We start from the raw sequence: 20,512 nt of genomic DNA on the forward strand, positions 1-20,512 counted from the left end.
CAGGGACATCTAGACCAACACCCTCATTTTACAGATGAGGAAACCAAGGTGCAGGGAAGGGACGTGACTTGCCCCAGGTCACACAAGTGGTGAGCATCAGAGTCAGGATTTGAATTCAGGTTCTCTGACTCCAGAGCCAGTGTTCTTTCCACTGATAAGGAAACTGAGGGTGAGAAGTTAATTGACTTGTTTAGAGTCACATAGCTAATAAGCGTCTGAGGTGGGAATCCCACAATTCTTCCAGTGGAGACCAGGAGGTAGCAGTGCCGGGCCTCCTGATCTTCTAGGAAGATGATATTAGCTATATCATTAGGTATGTGAGTATTTCAACCCTAGAACTATCCCTCAAGATGTCGGAAGATGTGATTCTCCTTTTCATGGGAACATGGTAGTGCCGTGTAGTGATCAGAATACTAGATTGAGAATCTGGCTTTGAAGCCACTTACTTCCTGCACGAGACCCTGGCAAATCATTCCCATGTCTCTGGGCCTCAGTTTCTTCATCTGCAAAGTGAGGGAGTCGGGCTAGGTGATCTCTTCCAGCTCAAAACCTATGAGGAATGGCTGCCCCAAGGGAATCAGTTTTCTCCAGAAGGAATTTCAGTCCGACATCCAAATAGAACTGTGGTTTACCATTACCCAGAACCAGCTATTAACCCCTAGGCTATTTGCTGACTTCCTTGTTTCCTAGAAGTCTATATATTCTGGGATTTGTTTATGGAGCTTCTGAAACAATGACCCTTTCTGTGGGAAAGTGAGAGCTTCTCGTCTCTGTTAATTCCTTCCTGCCAGACAGTGTTTTTTTTTCTAATCCCTATTTTTACGTGTGTGTGTGTGTGTGTGTGTGCATGTGTGTGTGTGTGTGTTATTCCCTTCTTCCTCACTCCCCTGCCCATTTATTTTGGGGCAATGGTGTCGAAATCTCCCCCTGGTGGCTGTTTAGCCAGCAAAATGGAAGCTGTCATCAAACTCTCCTCTGTTTTCTTTGGGCAGAGGCCCCACTGTTCAGGAGGGGAGAGGGGTCCCTCTTGGGCTGCTCCATCTGATGGCAGGAGCTGGAAGCATTGTGGTTTGGGTTTTTTGGCAAATTGGCACCCTGGAGTTGATCCTAGCAATCCTCATCTTGGGGCTTGGCCATTTGGGGATTAGGTGGATCTCTGGAGGCAGAGCTAAGGCTGTGAGGAAGGTGTCTGGCCCAGGCAATAATGGGAGTTTACCTGGAGGCCACATTATCCACCAAGCCTTGCTTTTCCCCTGTGTCATAGCAGAAAGTGCACTGGGTTGGAAGACAGGCTATTTCAGTCTGGTCCCAGTTTTGTAACCAATTAGGGGTGTTGCCTTCCTGATCCCTACATTTCTCTGGTCCTCTTTTTCCTCATCTGAAAAATGAGCTGGTTGGGAATGGCTTCTGAGGACCCTTCCAGAGAATGGCTGCTTGGTGGCATAACCTATGGATAGTAGTGGACATGGAGTAAAGAAGATCTGCATTCAAATCCTACTTCATACTCCTACTTTGGGGCAGGTAGGGGGTGCAGCAGATAGAGCCTGGAGTCACAAAGACTCATCTTCCTGAGTTCAAATCCAGCCTCAGACACTCCCTAGCTTTATGACCCTGGGCAAGTCACTTCACCCTGCTTGCCTCAGTTTCCTCATCTGTAAAATGAGCTGCAGAAGCAAATGGCAAACCACTCCATTATCTCTGCCAATAAAACCCCAAATGGGGCCAGGAAGAGTCAGACACAGCTAAAAGAACTGAAGAACAACAACACACTCGCTTATCTGTGTAACCCTGGGAAAGTCACACTCAATTTCAGTTTTCTCCTCTATAAATGGAGATTATTATAGCACCTACATCACAGGGCTATTTTCAGCATGAAATGTATCAACATGTGTAAAGTGCTTGCTAAACCTTAACATACTATCTAAATGTGACAATGATAGTTATAATGACAATTATCATTCTACCTTTATACCCACAATCCTGTGATCTGAAGGTCCTGAAGATCCCCTTCCACATTTCACATTTCAAGATGCCATTTTTAATGTGTTTATTAAATGTGTCCTGAATAGCTCATGTCTGACTCTTCATGACCCCATCTGCGGTTTTCTTGGCCAAGATACTGGAGTGGTTTGCCAGTTCCTTCTCCAGCTCATTTGACAGATGAGGAAACTGAGGCAAACAGGTTGAAGTGACTTGTCCAGGGTCATACAGCTAGTAAGTGTCTGAGGCTGGATTTGAACTCAGGTCCTCCTGACTCCAGGCCCAACCTCTATCCATTGGACCACCTAGCTGCCCCCTCCCACATACAAACGGGCACTTGATAACTGATTTTCTTGACAATGGGCAGTGAAAGGAGTGAAAGAGAGGAGAAGAAGCACAATATTTCTTACATCCAATTGCCCTTCTCCACTTGAATAGTCACCATTCTGGTGCTGGCCTGAATAGCCCCTTACTTGGATTATTGCTATAGCTTCTTAGTGGGTCTCCTTGCCTCCAGTCTCCCATCTTCTAGCCATTTTCTACACAGCTGCCAAATCTTTCTCTTTTTTTTGTTGAGGCAATTGGGGTTAAGTGACTTGCCCAGGGTCGCACAGCTAGTAAGTGTCTGAGGCTGGATTTGAATTCATATCTTCCTGATTCCAAGGCTGGTGCTCTGTCCTAACTGCCCCAAATCTTTCTTTCAAATAGAGAAATATAGAACATGCCACTCTCCTCCTCAATAAGCTTCCTTGGCTCTCAAATGCATCCTAGAATGAAATGCAAACTCCCTTTCTCTGACATTTAAAGGCCTTCACCATCTCATTCTGACCTATCTTTCAAGACTTTCTTCATATTACTCCCTTTGTGGACTCTCTGTTCCGGCCAAATGACTTGTTCTTTACGGTATGTGACATTCCACAGCCTGGCCCTCGGAACAGGCTGTTCCCCATTCCTGGAATGCTCTCCTTTCTCCCTTCTTTGTCTTGGAATCCCTAGCTCCATTCAAAGCTTAGCTCAACTGCAACATTAGGCCTTCCCTATTCCTCCATAACAGTTAGAACCTTTCCCCTCTTTTCCCTCTGCCATCCCTCCTCCCACCAATTACCTTCTATTTACTTATCTGTGTACATATTACTAGAACAGCTAGGTGGAGCCATAGTGCATAGAGCACCCAGCCAGAAGTCCGGAAGACTCATCTTTGTGAGTTCAAATCCCACCTCAGACACTTTACTAGCTGCGTGACCCTGGGCAAGTCACTTCACCCTGTTTGCCTCAGTTTCCTCATCTGTCAAATGAGCTGGAGAAAGAAATAGCAAACAACTCCAGTATCTCTGCCAAGAAAACTTCAAGTGGGGACACGAAGAGTTGGACACTACTGAAACAACTGAACATCACCACCACCACCACCAGAAGAAGATGGTTTTTAACAAAACTGAGACTAGGGAGAAGATCAAAGAAAGGACTGGACCACTTCCACTTTGTTTAGAGAAGAAGAGATAATGATATCAGATGGTTGAGAGAACATAGAACTACCCAACTTCTCTTTTGTTTCAGTTTTGTCTACTGAGTAGAATCATTGTCAGACTGAGAATGATGGAAACGTGACAATCATGGAAGGGAAAGCCGAGAGGAGAAGATGCCAATGATGCCTCCAGTTGACAGAGCACTTGAAGGGTATTTATTCACAGCATCCCTGTGAGTTAGCCAAGTGTGGGGCTAATAACAGAAGCCCTGGATCTCCTCTGTGAACTTCTCATCTGGCCCTGATCTAGAACTGGGATTTCAAAGGAACTCACAGATCCTATCCTGGAGGCTTCTGCTAAAGTCTGTGTGACTTTGTACAAGTCACATAAACTCTCCGTGGTTAGGCTTGTTGGCCCCGAAGATTTCTTCCAAGTCCAGATCTGCGTTCCTATCATTCTATGTTATTGCTGATCAAATGACAGTGGTTTTGGAGAGCTTTCACAAATGGCTCACATTCTATCAGAATTTTGCAAAATACTTTATCGACTTTGCCTCATTTGCTCCTCCCAACAACCCTATGGGCAGGCATCAGCACCTCTACTTTGCAAATTAGGAAACTCCCTCCAAGGCACAAACTGGTCTGCCCAGAGTCACATGGCTAACAAATGTCTGCATCAAGATTTGAACCCCTGTCCCTACCCTGACTCTGGTGAGGTGCTAGGGTCCTGGAAAGGGGCAAACATGGAACTGATTTTCCAGCAGATGAATTCTTCTAAGTAGAGGTTAGTGAATGTGACGTTGATTCCTACAAAAATAAGCCAATAGATTATTAAAGGGAAGGAAAGGCATGCTTGCTATTTAAGGAACTTCAAAGAGTAAAGTCTCTACTCTGCCTTCTTTACCCTGGTCATAGGATCACAGACTTAGATTAGAAAGGCACCTTAGAAGCCATCTAGGCCACCTTACAGATGAAGCAATGGAGGCCTCGAAACATGAGGTGGCTTGTACAAATTCACACATGAAGAAAGCAGAAGAGCCTGAATTGGAACTCAGATCTTTTGACTCAATTCACTGGATTGCAAAGCCAGGCAAAGTCTATCTAACTCTTATATATTGAGTTGTAACTCTAAAGCAGTGCAACTGATTCATTTTTTTAAGAAGCATACAAGCATCCATTCATGCTGATTGTGTCACACAAGAGAATCAGCTTCATTATTTTTTATTCAGTTCTTCAATATTACAAGGGACTATGGTTCTGTCTCTGTGGGAGTTCCCTCCATCACAGTCCTTCTATTTATTAAGCACCTACGAGGCACTAGGCACTGTGTTAGGTGCTGAGGCTTTAGACGAGAAAGAAAGAAAGAAAGAAAGAAAGAAAGAAAGAAAGAAAGAAAGAAAGAAAGAAAGGAAGGAAGGAAGGAAGGAAGGAAGGAAGGAAGGAAGGAAGGAAGGAAGGAAGGAAGAAGAAGAAGAAGAAAGAAAGAAAGAAAGAAAGAAGAAAGAAGGAAGGAAAGAAGGAAGAAAGAAAGAAAGAAAGAAAAAGAAAGAAGGAAAGGAAGGAAGGAAGGAAGGAAGGAAGGAAGGAAGGAAGGAAGGAAAGAAGGAAAGACTATCCGTGTCTTTGAGAAACTTACATTCACATGGAAGCAAACAATATGTACACAGAAAAAAATAGTAGATAGGACTGAGCATGATGATGCACACCTATAATCCCTGCTAGCGGGAGGCTGAGAATTTTGGAATTCGATATGGGGAGCCTCCAGGAGCAGGGAGCTACCAGATTGCCTAAGGAACTGGCCCAAATCAGAGTTGAAGCAGGTCAAAGCTCTCATGCCCCTCAGTGCCAGGACTGGGCTCCTAAGTAGTCCCTATACTTCCAACACCCGCAAGGGATTGAGAGCCAGTCTTAAAAAAGACATAGATGCTGCTTGAGAGATGCAGTAGTTAAGGCATTCTTCACTCTGCAGCCAACTTGGTTATGAACCCCTCTGAATTGAGCTAGATTGGTCTTCCAACACAATGGTCTGTTTCCTGGCCTGTACTTGAAGCCTTTCCAAACTTGTAGGATCTTCCACAGCTTTTACATAGCCTCAGAGAACTGAGGTATACTTCTGGCCTATGACAATGACTAGAAATGGGACCTTAATATATTTGATATTGATGCCTCTTCTATCTTTCTGTTTCTGTTTCTCTGTCTCTGTCTCTATCACACACACACACACACACACACACACACACACACACACACACACACACACACAGTATCATCTATCTTAATAAGATACCTCAGCCATCAGACTTGGCTGAGGTTTGTTTCCAAAAATTGAAATCCTCCCCAAAGGACAAAGCTTTGCCTTGAAGCAGAGCAAAGGGTCTGTAGTTGATTCCAGAAAAAGGACCCCAGAGTTCTCTGGGCACTGGCAGCAGGCTTACTCACAGAATCCCAGGATCTCTGAGTTGGAATGGCACACCAAGGCCATGTAGTCTGACTTACTTTCCCTTCACAACAACTATAACAAGTGCTCATTTAGAGATCCAGATCTGCTTTCTTCCAAGGCAGACCATTCTACTCTTTAACCAGTAGAATGGTTAGGAAGATTTTCCTGACATCCTGTCACAATCTACCTCTCTGCAACTTTCATTCATTGATCCTCATTCTCTTTTCTGGAGCCAAGCAGAACAAGCCCAATCTCTCTTCCTCATGAAAGACCTTGAAATACTTGAAGCTAATGGGAATATTGTTCGAAGAACAACTGTGAATGACTAAGTTATTCTATTATAAATACCTAAATCAACTACAGAGGACCCATGAAGGAAGATGCTATCCACCTCCAGAGAAAGAACTGACAAATAGAAGTATGCATAGCATGGTGTGTGTGTGTGTGTGTGTGTGTGTGTGTGTGTGTGTGTGGGTGTGGGTGTGGGTGTGTGTGTGTGTGTGTGTATGTGTGTGTGTGTGTGAGAAATGGTAGTTTTCTCCAGTGTGGGTTGGGGAGCAAGGGAAACAGTTCAGAACTTAAAATGTAACTCAACAGATTTAATTTAATTTTAAAAAAGAAAAAAAAATACCTGAAGATAACATTCATGTGCCCTTCCCCAAACCACCAACTTTGTCCCCTTTGGTCCAACTAGGGCGCCAAAATCCTCATATTTTCGATCTCATTGTGTCGAGGCATGGAAAGAGATCATCAGATTATAGATATACAGGTGGGAGTGACCCTGGAGACAAGTTAGTCTAACCCATCCATTTTACAGATGAGGAAACTGAAGCCCAGGGAGGTAAAGTGATTTGTCCAAGGTCATATTGGTGAGTGTTAGAGGTGAGATTTGAAGCTGGGTGATCTAGCTTCAGACCTAATGCTCTTGCCTTCTGTTTCAATACAAATGTTTTCTAAAGGTCCGACTTGAAATCGCCGGCAGCTATTGTCTTAGCTTTAATTATGTTGTCTTATAGCTCTTAGAAGAGTGGAGGCACAGGTCAGAGGTGGGGAACTTTTCATAGAATTGTGGTACCTGACAATTGGAAGGGGACCTCAGAAGACATCTAGTCCAACCTAAATGGGGAAACCCATCTAGAGTATCTCCTATAAATAATAAATCTATACTTGAAGACCTTTGAGGAGGATGCATACATGAGCAGAGTTGGGTTCAGGGGACCTGGATGTGAATCCTGGGCTCTGCTCTTTATTCCTTACACTTGGCAAGTCATGTATTACACCTGTGCCTCAGTTTCCTCATCTGTGAAATGAGGGAGTTGGACTAGATAACTTTTAAGATCCCTTCTCGCTCTAATTCTGTGGTTCTAAGATCCCATGATCTCAATGAAAGAGAGCTCCCACCCTGCTGAAGTAACCCATTCTACTTTGGAATGACTTTGATTACTGATTTGACATTAAGTGTGAATCAAGATTCTCTCCAACTTCTAGCCATTGTTCCAGGTTCTTCCTTCCATGACAAAGAAGAGAGTCTAGTCCTTCTGCCACAAGATGGTTCTCTGAAGGGGACTACACTTATTTGAAAGTATATGTTTTCATATCATAAGATCATAGATTTAGAGCTAGATGGGACTCCAGAGATCACCTAATCCAATCCCCTCCTTGTATAAAAGAGGAAGCAGAAGAATGGGGTAATTAAAAGATGTCCCTACAGTCACTGACAGCAACTGGTTCATTTTAAAATCAATTACTTTCATTTACAGTCACATCAGATAATATGTTTTTTTTTTTGCAGGGGGTGCTTTGATTTGGAAGGATGTCAGAATTGTGTTATTTTTTAATTCTGTTATTTACCAGAAACTCAGCCAGTCTTGTTCATCTACAGCAGGTTCCCTAGTCCTTACCACAATCAAGTGTCTGTTCCATGGAGGGCACAAAGACAAACACTCAAGGAATTCCTCCGATTTAAACGAGAGTGTCCATTTGGCCTCTCAAACTCTCCCCTTCAGATTTTAATCCCAGAGGAGGACCCTAGAGTACAGCAGCTAATTCTAAAGCAAATTCTTGAATAATTGGTTTTCGTTTTCATAATTGAGAACTTGACATTTTTTATCTGGGCCTAAGGGGCCAAATTAAACCACACAAAGCAATGAGCAAATCATATCCAATTAAACCAGGCAGACAAAAAAAAAAGGAAAAAAAGAAAAAGGAGACATACACCCTCTGGGCCAATTTTATATGTTGCAATTTTGGCTTAAAGTTTTTAACTGACATGTACCACATCCTCGCAACTACTCTGGTTGTTCATCTTTCACACTATGTTGGACGGATCTTTAAAAAGTGATGGAAAAGGAAAACTAAAAGTACGAAAGGAAAAGGTCATTTTGGGTTTCTTTTCCTCCTTGGGTTCACAGAGCACTGGATTTGTAATCAGAAGGTCAGGGTTCAAATCCCAGCCCTGTCACATACTACCATTTGAACCTTGGACATGCCATTCTACTTTTTTGGATCTCAGTCTCCTTCTCTGTAAAAGAAAGGGACTAGATTAGATGATCTCTAATATCCCGTCTAGATCTAAATCTAGCATCTTCTTGAGGTAGCATATCTGGGGCTACTTTTCCAAATCCAATTCATATTGAAGAGCTGAGTTCCCAGAGGGCAGCTGACTTCTACCAGTCTCAGGGTTCTAGCACAAACCCTGAGGAAGCTGGTTTCTATACTATTGCTCAAAGGCCCCCACCAGTGTTCTTCCTACTGATAATCAGCCAAACTTAATCAGCATTTAACAAAAGTTTTACTAAGATGGAATGTCAAGAATGGTCATCAAGAGTAGTAATAATAAAAAATCTCCCCTCAAAGTCAGAGCACACACCACCCCATGATGCACACTGAGTCTGTGGGGAAAGTGGGTGCCAATTTAGAGTATAATGGTGGTGAGGCACATTCGTAGGATTGTTCTTTGTCCTTCATTCTCAAAGAGGACCATGGCAAGGATTCACATGTGGCAAAGGGATACCTTATAATTATTGGCATTTTCTGTCGTGGAAATCTTTTCTTGAGTCTATAGTCAACATTCTTTTCTTTTGCAAGGAGCAATGCTTTTGCTCTTAGTGGGTTATTTTTGCTCCCAAACTGATATATGGTCCAGTCTCTCTGATACAGAGAAAGTCAGAGACACAGAGATAGATAGAAAAAGATGAGACAGAGAAAAGAGAGACAGAAATAGAGGGATACAGAAAGAGACCCCGAAAGACATAGACAGAGGCATAGGGAGAGAGGAAGAGGGAAAAGGAGAGGGAGAGAGAGAGACAGAGACAGAGAAGGAGGAAGGGAGAAAGAAAGAGAGAGAGACAGAGAGAAAGAGAGAAACAGACAGAGAGAGAGCACTCCTATCCATCCTCAAGAGGCAAGGATTTGGCTAGAATCCTCCAAATTGGAGCTTGTCTACCACTGGATCACTGGATTACTGGGCTCCCCCCTAAATTGACTATTATTTATAGATAGGCCCAGGGCTTTGTCTTATACATTTAGCCAATGGTAAGATGCTTCTGTTTGGCATCATCTGCATTCTTCCAGTTGTCAAGGTAATACAATACTCTTGGATTGATTAAGAACTGATTCAAATCTACTTTGGACTGCATGATTCAATGGAGGTATGTGGGTTCTTCTGTGATTTCACTAATTGGGGTAGCGATTGAATGCTGCCCCCATGCTATGACCCTAAGCACTGGGTTACCTTTATTCTAAGAATATTAGAAATGACAAATCCACAGTCAATGCAGTTCTATGACCTTGGCTAAGAAAGTAATTTCCTCAAGACCAGGGGTTTTTTGGGTTTCATCTTTGTACCCTCAGTACTTGCAGTGTGTGGCATGTAATGGAAGCTCAATAAATGCTGGCTGGATTTCAACGAAAGTCTTTTTTACTTCTCTGGGCCTCAGTTTCCCTATCTGTGACCTCCAAGATCCAATCCCTCTTTAAGCCCCTTCAACACTTGATTAATAATTCTACAATCTGATCCTCTGTATCATAAAACATTATTTTAGCTTTTAAAAATATTTCTTTATTTATTTTTAGTTGTCAACATTCACTTTTATAAGATGTTGCCTATTTTTGAGGTTTAAAGATCACTACTGAAGTTTTTATGTGACTCAGAGTATTTCTTAATTGGAAGCAAAGTGCTTAAAAAGTAAGAATGCAGATAGGGAAATATTTTTACAAAGGATAAAAGATAGATTGGGGAGAGTATGTATTACCTAACTAAAAAGGACCCAAACTCATACATTTTGAGGTCCATCCTTAAGGTGTGGAATGCAATCTCAGAATCATCATCCTAGAGCAGGAAAAGACCTTAGAGTCCAGTCCAACCCCCTCATTTTATAGATGAGGAATTAAGACCTAAAGAGGGGATGTGACTTGTCCAAGGTCACCTAGGTAGCTAGTTATAGACCCTGCATTCAAACCCAAGTCCCCTGACCAAATCCGTCATCCTTTCCACTGGCCCAGATTTCCTATGCCACTGTATCAGGATAGTCTCCCAGGGTGCCATTCCATCAGAAGAAAAAGTTTCATCTTTTCAACTCCAAAGAATTATTCTCTGGAGGCAATGTTACATAATTCCAATTGGCGGCAACACAAGGCTTCTCTACTTGACTCCAGCTTCCAAACTCTCTGATCCAGTGAGACAAATAGTACTTTCTTTTCTGCCCTTTCTGTGTGGCTGTGTGCATGTGTGCATGCATGTGTGGGAGATGGAATAGTACTCTGATGGTAAGGGAGCCAATTCTTTCACCCCTTCTTCCCCTCCCCAGGATTCTGGGGTGGACTAACAGCAACAAAGAAGAAAAGAATTTTATTCTTAAAGGTCACAAGATGATTTTCTTTCCGTTCCACATTTTCTAACGTGCACGTAGAATTGACTCTAAGAAATGATGAAGAAATTTCCCTGCCTCCCTTCATGGGGGCGGGGGTGGGGAGGGGAGGTTAAAGAGATGGAATGTTGTGTAAAACTTCAGAAGTAGTGCTGGTTTTACCTAATTGGCCTTTTTTAAAAATTGCTATAAAGGAAGATTGGGAATGTATCTAGAAATGATTGTGCTATAAAAACACATTTTTTTGGTTGTTCAGTTGTTTCAGCCATGTCTGACTCTTTGTGACCCTATTTGGGGTTTTCTTGGTAGTGATATGAGTGGTTTGCCATTTCCTTCTCTAGCTCATTTGACAGATGAGGAAACAGATGACAGATGAGGCAAATAGGGTTAAGTGACTTGCCCAGGGTCTCACAGCTTATAGGTATCTGAGGCCAGATCTGAACTCAGGAAGATGAGTCTTCCTGACTCCAAGCCCAGCGCTCTATTCACTGTGCCACCTAGCTGCCCATAAAACAAAAGGCATCAGTAAAACTTCTTGAAATACAGACATATCATAATATGTTCATAGATCCTGGAAAGCACTCAGTGGCCGTCTAGGTCAGTGTGCGCATTTTATACAGGAAGAAACTGAGGCCCAGGTTGGTAAAGCAGTTTGCTCCAGGTGAATTAGTGAGCCACAAAGACAGAATTCAAACCAAAACCCATCGGAATGTAAACTCCTTGAGGAGAGAGGCCAAGTTTTTGCCTTTCTTTGTCTCCCCAGGGCTTAGCCCAGTGCCCAGAACATACCAAGTGATTAAACAATGCTTTTTATCGATCCATTGACTGACTGACTCCATAGCCAACACCCTTTCCACTGCATCAACCAAATGCAGACAGAATGGGAGGCCTCTCTCCAGTGGGCCAGCTGCTGGCCTGACACATCATCTGGACCCAGTCCTCAGCCAGATTGGTGGGAAAGATGAGCACTCATGGGTCAGAAAAAGAAGAGCTGACGAAATCGAGGCAACCTGCTCCTTTCTAGCCTTCCTCTTCCCCAGACAATGCTCTTGCTTAGGGAAGCCAGTGAAGACAGACCAGATCTGGGTTGCTTGGAGACCACAGCGCTGCTGCCCTGGTTTATACCTCCATCTCCATATGGCATGTCAGAGGCTGACCATGCCAGTATTTGCTTTTAAATGATAATCATGGAAAAGCAAAGCACACAAAAGGAAGGGTTTCTTGGAACTGGGAAGGAGGGGATTCTCCATAAGAATGCTAACATTTCATTTTTTTTCCTATCCCCTCTGAAGCTTCAGACAAAGGAATTTCTGAAGCAAGACATGGCATGTTTGCCTAAGGGCTGCAAAACAAGTTGGCTGGCAAGATATTTATCCCAGCCCTGTATGGCTCAAGGATTTCTCTTTGGTTGAGTTTTCACAAAAGCTGCTTTTTCCTGGGGCTAGAGAATATATAACATTAGGATTTCCCTGTCCTTCTTGGTCTACATGAGCCACTTGAATGCTCAAAGTGAGTTTGCTTCCTTTAAGTGTCTCAGGAGACCTTAGGTGACCTGGAGAGGATTCCCTAGCAGAGATGGAGGCTTGCCAGCATTAAGACCTGATCTCATGCAGTTAGGAGAGCAAGCTAAGTTCCAGACGACAGGGAAAGTCCCTCACTCAGTGACTCTCCTTCATCTTTCTCCTCAGGATCTCTCTCAAGCAAATGAGGAAAACACAGGCTGTGCTCATAGTATTGGTACCAATCAAAGGACAATGGTAGTCACAACTGGGGGCTGTGGGAAGAGAACCTTCTATGGGGCTCACTCTGCTGTGTCACCTTCCCACCAACTTTTCTACAGGTCATAGGATCATGAGATCACAGATTTAAATCGGAAGCAACTTTAGAAGTCAAGTCCAACTTCCTCATTATCCAAATGAGGAAACTGAGGCACAGAGAGATTAAGTGCTTTACCCAGTATCACACAGCTAGTAAGTATTTGAGGTGGGATTCAAAACCAGGTCTTTACTACTTTATTTTACTAATCTACTCTCTGTCCAGCTCCATGGCACCAAAAATTATGATGCCACTCCTAGCTCTCATCAGAACTCATCCATCACCATACTACCCTGCCCAACTCAGACACCCTTCCTTCCCCTCTTCTAGAAGCAGAAAGACATCTTCCAGAGTGCAAATGTGACCTCAGACACCTCCTAGCTGTGTGACCCTGGGCAAGTCACTTCACCCTATTTGCCTCAGTTTCCTCATCTGTCAAATGAGCTGGAGAAGGAAATAGCAAACCACTCCAGTATCTCTGCCTAGAAAACCCCAAATGGGGTCATGAAGAGTTGGTCATAACTGAAATGACTCACCAACAACCAGCCCTCACTCTAGAGCCTAGCACGCAGTCAGGAGGAGCCCTTCTCCCCAGCTTTCCCATTGAGTGAATGAATGAAGCATTTATCAAGTGCTTACTATTTGCAAAACTCTCTGCCAAGTGTTGGAGATACAAACAGCAGGGCTCCTGTGGCATCTCCCATGGCTGGGTCAGCTTTGCCAATCCAGCGCAGGCTTATATTTTCAGTGGGAAAATTCTGTCTCTTCTCATTTGCTAATCTTTCTGAATCTGACTCTCACTGATGAATTCAATTTCATCCAGGCTGGAGCTTTGCTTTCCCCAGAAGAGGACTCACAAGTCAAAACTGAAAAGATATCAGCATCTGGCTTCTTGCCTGGGGCTGCAAAGGAAATTCTGTTGCTTGGCTAGGGAGAGCCTTGGGCTTTGTCTCTTAGCTGAAGTTAGATTCAGAGGCAAACTTTTTAAAATGTACTCTTTGTGTGAAGGCAAACGAGACCGCCAAAGCATCAGGAAGGCACACTCATTCATTCAATAAATGTATTAAACATATCTATGTGTAAGTCCCTACGAGAATCTGGGGGAGAGACAATACAAACAACAGATGTTTCTAGCCCTCAAGGAGCATACAGTCTAGACTCCTACACCAGGCCCACAGCTGGCTAAGTATGGTCAGTGGAAAAGATGTGGAGAGAAAAAAACAGGCACTGTGACCCTGAGTAGGTCATGACTTTGGGGATCTCAGTTTCCTCATTTAGGCCAGGGATGCCTAACCGTTTTTGTGGCTTGGATCCTTTTGGCAGTCTGACGAAGTCCATGAACCTCTTTTTGAAATAATATGTCTAAATGCATAAAATAACATACAAAGGATTACAAGAGAAACCAATTACATTAAACTATAGTTATCAAAATATATACATATTTTTAAAAAGACAAGTTCCCAGAGTAACAGATCAGGTTAAGAACCCTTGATATGGGGGCGAGAAGAAACCAGAATTCCAACCCTCTGATTTTAGAGATGAAGAAACTAAAGCCAAGGGAGATTAAATGACTTGCCCAACACTACGGGGGGGGGGGGTGTTGGTGGCAGAGTCGGCATCCAAACTTGGGTCTGATGACTCCATATACAGATATTATCACATGTGGTCTTCACAACAACCCTGGGAGGCAGACACTATTTTTGCTGTTGAGTCATTTCAGTCATATTTGACTTTTCATGACCCCATTTGAGGTTTTCTTGGCAAAGATACTGGAGTGCTTGCCATTTCCTTCTCCAGCTCACTTTACAGATGAGGAAACTGAGGTAAACAGGATTAAGTGACTTGCCCAGGGTGACACAGCTAGTAAGTGTCTGAGGCCTCATTTGAACTCAGGTCCTCCTGACTCCAGTGCTGTGCTCTAACCATTGGACCATCTAACTACCTACCCCAACCACTATTACTATTCCTTTTTAAAAGTTGAGGAAATTGGGGTAGAAATGTTAAATGACTTACCCGAAGTCACATAGCTAGTAAATATGTGAGGCCCAATTTGAATTCAGGTCTTCCTGCCTTCAGGACCAGCACTCTATGCACTGCCCCACCTAGCTGCATTTTCCAGATTAGGGTAGCACTTAATGTTGAATCCTTATAATTTTGTAACTTTGGCGTTTTTTTAAATAAAGTAACTTTGTAAATTTTGCATCAACAATGTGTAACTTTGATTATTTTGTTACAAATAGTAACAATAGTAAATAATAGTAAAATAGTCACAAATAACGTTATAAATTTGTAGTACTTCATAGCCACTATTTGGAACTGATATTTTTAAAGTTACAAGTAATTTTGTAAATTTGTAGAATTCCTTATCCTCCATTTGTAAATCTGATATTTTGGGTTATAGTTACAAGTAACTTTGTAGAATTTTGTCTTTACTATTTTTAACTAATGTTTTATGTTATATTTACAGTATTTGTATAGTTATAAAAAAACTATAACACAATAGAATGTGATAAGGATGGAAAAGATAAGTGAACAAAGTCCTAAGGAACTACAAAACCTCTAGACTTGTGAGAAGAGCAGGGAGTCAGCTGAGCAGGAAGTAGGAATTCTGCATTTGGGGCAAATTCAGTTGAGGGGGAGCACAAGAAAACAGCTACCTCAGGTGAAATCACATAGAAAGAGGGGTGGCTTCTTCTCCATTGCATCCCAATAATTTCGATGATCCCCAACACGTGGGAGCCAGTAAAAGGGACAGGTAGCAGATGGGGGGGCGGGGAGTCAATGGTGACAGGATCTTGTAGAAATATCCTGAGATATTTCTGGTGAGGGAGTAGGGAAAGGAGGCCTAAGGAGTATAGGGAGAAAGACGCATCTCTGCCCAGTATCAATGTCCTATTGCAAAGAAAAAGAATCTTAACACCCAGAAAAGCCCTAGATCTTTGAATTTCTGGGAGTTTCTTTCAAAACTTAGCTCAAATGCTACCTTCAATATGTTGTTGTTTGTCCTTCATTCCCAAAGAGGACCCTGATATCAGGAAGATGGTGCCATGACTTGCCAGTGAATTAGATTTTGGTGAAGAGGGCTGTACAAAGTCACTAGCCTCACTTTCTCCTCTGGAGCCATCTGGGTCCAGTGGCTATCTGGGTCCATCCAGGATGACTGGAGATGGCTCCACCTTCAAAATGAGGCCTTTTCTGGTCTTCCAGATAGCTAATGCCTCCCCAGATTAAATTAGCTTTTATTTTAATGTAAGGGTGGGGTTGATTGAGTAAATCAAATCACCTCCACTCCTCCTAAAACAAATAAGATGCTATGTCTTGATACATTTATCAAGTGAGAATACATAATTTATTCATCACTATACCACCCCTAAGGGGAACACCTTGACGACTATTGCAAAGGGGCTCCTGAATGCCACCTGTGCCATAAACTGGAGCCCACCTTTCCCTAGGCTCTGTATGTGCTTGTGGGAGAGGGTCACAGACTTTGGAGGGAACTCTTTTTTTTTTTTACCAACTGTTCTTCCTATAGCACCTTAGTAACTATTCCTTTCCAAAAGCTAATTGAGTCTCACTGAATAATTGAGATCAACTGAAAATCATCATGGGAAGCACACTGGTGGGGGCTTATAAGGTGTAGAACTAGAAAACACCTTCCCAATTTCTTAGGGTTATGCCTAGAACCCTAAGGGGAGATAAAATAGCCACATGCCAACTAGTCAACGTGAGTGGGAGTTAGGATAGTTGCCTCAAAACATATGCTACAGTAAAAAATAAAGATGAAGTATGGAAATAACATACACAGTCAGTTAACAAGAATTTATTGAGTGCCTACTATGTGCCAAGCACTGTGCTAACTGCTCCGATACAAAGAAAGGCAAAAGGCAGTTCTTGCTCTCAAGGGGCTCAAATTCAAATGGGGGAGAAAACATGAAAACAATTATGTACAAACAAGATAGATACAGGATAGACTGGGGGTGACCAATGGGGAGAAGGTACTAGCACTAAGGGGGATTGGGAAAGGCTTCCTATAGAAGGTGGGATTTTAGCTAGGACTTGAAGAAAGATGAAGAAGGAGAGAATTCCAGGAATAGTAAAATGGAGTTGGGACATGGGACATGTGTGAGGAATAGGTGTGTCATGTATGAGGAATAGCAAGGAAATGAGTATCATTGGACCAAAGAGTAAATGGAGGTGGGGGGGAGGGAGAAGTAAGTTGTAAGAAAATTATAAAGGTTGTGGGAGGAGTAGGTTGCAAAGGACTTTGAATACCAAGGAGAGGATTCCATATTTAATCCCAAAGGTAGTAGGGAGTTTATTGAGAGGGAGGGGGTTATGGTCAAATCTATGCTATTCATCTTTCTGATGAATTTGATAGTGGAATAGCAGATAGACTGGAATGGGGAGAGACTTGAAGCAGGGACCGACCATAAGGCAAGGCAATTAGGATTTATTAAATGCTTACTATGTGCCAGGCACTGTCCTAAGTGCTGGGGTTGCAAATGCAAGCAAAAAGAAAGAAAAGACCTCCCCTCAAGAAGCTTATGTTCTAATGGGGGAAAATAACAATACAGAAAGGAAGCTTAAAATCTGAGGGTAGGGGCCATGTTGTTGAAGTCCAAAATGTTCAGGAGCATAGCCAGGCCGGGAAGGAAGGTTGGCCAGCCTGGTCTAATCTCCAAAAGGAGGTCCTGGGAGGAACTCACCAACAGGAGAAGGGGGCTGGCAAAGGTGAATAGATCTGCCAGAATGAAGAGGCTCCAAGTGCTGAGGGGTACTACAAGGTGAGACTGAGGGAGTGGCATGGGATTAAAGCCTAGAAGATCAGAAGCTGAGCTGGGAAGGGAATAGTCCTGTTGAGAGGCATTGAGGGTCTGCACCAGGCTGGTGGCAATGACAGGGAACAGAAGGAGACATACATGAGAGTTATTATGAAGATAAAAACTGTGGACCTTGGCAACATATTGGGGGGGGGGGGTTGTTGAGAAAAAGAGAGGAATCAAAGATCACACCTAGTTTGCAAACCTGAGGGAATGGGAGAATGGAGGTACCTTTAATTATAATATGGAAGTTCAGATGTGAAAGATTATGAGTTCCATTTAGATACATTGAGTGTAAGATGTCTATAGGACATCCATTTGAAGTTTAACAGGCATTTTGAGATGCAAGCCTGGAGGTCAGGAGGGAGGTTTGGGCTGGACAAATTGATCTAAGAATCATATGTATAGAGATGATAACTGAATCCATAGAAGCCAATCAGATCGCCAAACAAAATAGCAGAGGGAGAAAAGAAGGCAGCTTGAGAAAGAACCATGATTACAATAACGTAAGTGGAAAGAATGACCTCCATGAAATCAAGTGAAAAGAATCCTGGGAAACTAAATAATTTGGCCCTAAAGAAGAGATCTGAAAGATACCTCTCCCATTTCCCTGCAGAGATGGGTTGGCCATGGGTTTGAAACATTACATATAATGCCTTTTTGCTGATGTAGTGATCTATTTTTCTTCTTCCTCTTTGAAAAATATTTTTATAATAGGCGACTCTGTGGGAGGGGGGTGGTAAGGGATACAGGGGAAATCTAGGTGATAGTATATGTATATATATATATATATAGGGAGAGAGAGAGAGAAGAGAGGAGGGAGAGAGAGATGTTATATGTAATATCTATATCTACATCTACATCTACATTTACATCTATACCTATATATCATAAAAGCAAGTTACTTCCCTAGGAGAATGTCAACTCCATGAGGGCAAGGACTGTTTGATCTTTGTCTTTGTATCTCTAGCACTTTGAATAGTGTCTGGCAGGTAGAAGGCAGGTCATAAATACCGATGGATTGGTTGGTTAATTGTATAAAAATATGTGCACATATTGTCTCCTTCAATAGAATGTAAGCTCCTTGAGGGCAGGGATAGCTTCAGTCTTTGTCTTCGTATCCAGAGCAATTATCACAATTCCCTGCAACATGGCAGTTGTTTAAAAATGTTTGTTGATTGACTGACAAGTGTCATCATATGTAATTACCTATTATTATTCATTCACGTATGTGTCAACAGAACCTGCTGAGCACACTATCATATCTGTGCCTACTAATTTTTATTAACAATAAGGAAAAACTTCCTGCTTATTGGAGATAAGTAAAAGTTGAATGGGGTTGCCTTGGGAGGTAGTGGGCTTCCCTTTAGGGGGTGTCTTTGAGTAGGACTTGGATGACCAGAGTTATTACTAGGAAACCCTACCCCCAGGGCAAATTCACTTGAGGGAAGATTGACCAGACTGTACAGAAGCTACTACACTCTTGATGGTATCATGAAAGGATGGAGCGTGACCCATTTTTCAGATAGTGTAGCTCATACTCATATGGTCTCCAAATCTAGGAGGAGTGTGTGTGTGTGTGTGTGTGTGTGTGTGTGTGTGTGTGTATGTATATAATATCAAGTAAGGAGAATGCCAGGAACAAAGCAGGGTGGACACACACACACACACACACACACACACACACACACACACACCCCTCTATTTTGGTGTCCTGGCACAAAGTCCTGTTCGCCCAAGCCTAGTTCCAGCTCCACAAATGACTGATTATTGGGCTGTTGTAGATGCAATTCCTGCTTGGTTACAAGTTGGACTAGCTGTCCTATGGAGGTCTCTTCTAGCTCTGATGTCTTTTACAGGGATAGACTAACACCCCTTTCTGCAGCATTATGTATTTCTTTGCGTTGCACGTGAGCTCTGAGTCCTGGCAGAAAGGGATGAGAACCCTGACCCTTAATACTCATTTTGCAAAGACCTAGAAACACTGCACTTCCCCCCCAAGACATTTCCCAATAGCCCGCAAAAGAACAACAAAGGCTCCAATCCTCCCTCTGCCCATCTGGCACAGTGTTATTGTCGTAGTACTGTGCACTGTTTGCATGGAATGGCAGACACGCTTTTTCTGAAAACAGTCTGCATCAGCAGACTCGTGGGGATTGACCAAGGGCAGCCAAGCAGGTGGAGGGAGGGTGGGGGGAGAAATTGTCACTTTGGTCAGTCTGTGCAGAGTGACAGGAGTTTCTGAAGGATGAAATGGATTCTCCTTCCATCTGTCAAACAAGGGGCCGAGGCAGTCAAATGGTTTCGTAGATTCAAATCAACTCACAACCTAATCATTCTCTTGTGGAAATGCCAGACAGGCACAATGACAAGGAATCCAGTCCATTCCTTTACCATAAAGGAGGCAGGAGAGGCCAGCTTAGACCCAGGACATCTTGTCCCAGGCCCATGTTCCAAGTGCCCAGCATGGACCTGGTCCTGCTGGCAAAAGGCTTCTGTTACCTCCCACCTACCGCTCTTCCCACCTTGCTTTATGTCCCTTGGCAATCACATGGACTTGTTTTATTTCACCTTGACCTATATCACTCTATGTTTTTTCATATATTTTCCTTGTCCCTTGAAATAGACATGAAGTATATCATAGACCCTCAACAAATGTTGGTTGAATAAATTAACTAGACTAGTGCCTCACAATCTGGTGGCTGGGGACCTCTGGAGGCAGAAGTATTGCAAAGGATCATTATTCATCCAGTCCAACCCATGATTTTATAGATGGAGAAACTGAGGCTTAGAGAGGTCTGGAAGTAACCTTAGAGGTGATCTAGTTCAACTCCTTAAGTTATAGGTAATAAATTGAGAGCCACATGGTATCTCAGAAGCCATCCAGGCTAACTCCCTCATTTTGTAGATGAGGAAGCTGATGACCAATGAGGTAAAGAGACTTGTACAAGGTCATGCAGGCTGGAAGCACAAGATGCAGGATTTGAACCCAGCACCTATTCTCCTGTTCCACTTGTTAGGGCTGTGAGTTGTGTCCAGGTATAAGTACAACTAGATGACCTCTGAAATCCCTTCCAACTTTGAGATTCATTGGATATTAAGTAAATACTTGATTCATCAACAGCAT

The sequence above is a fragment of the Trichosurus vulpecula genome, chromosome 5 (assembly GCF_011100635.1).
Source record: "Trichosurus vulpecula isolate mTriVul1 chromosome 5, mTriVul1.pri, whole genome shotgun sequence".
Classification (NCBI taxonomy): domain Eukaryota; kingdom Metazoa; phylum Chordata; class Mammalia; order Diprotodontia; family Phalangeridae; genus Trichosurus; species Trichosurus vulpecula.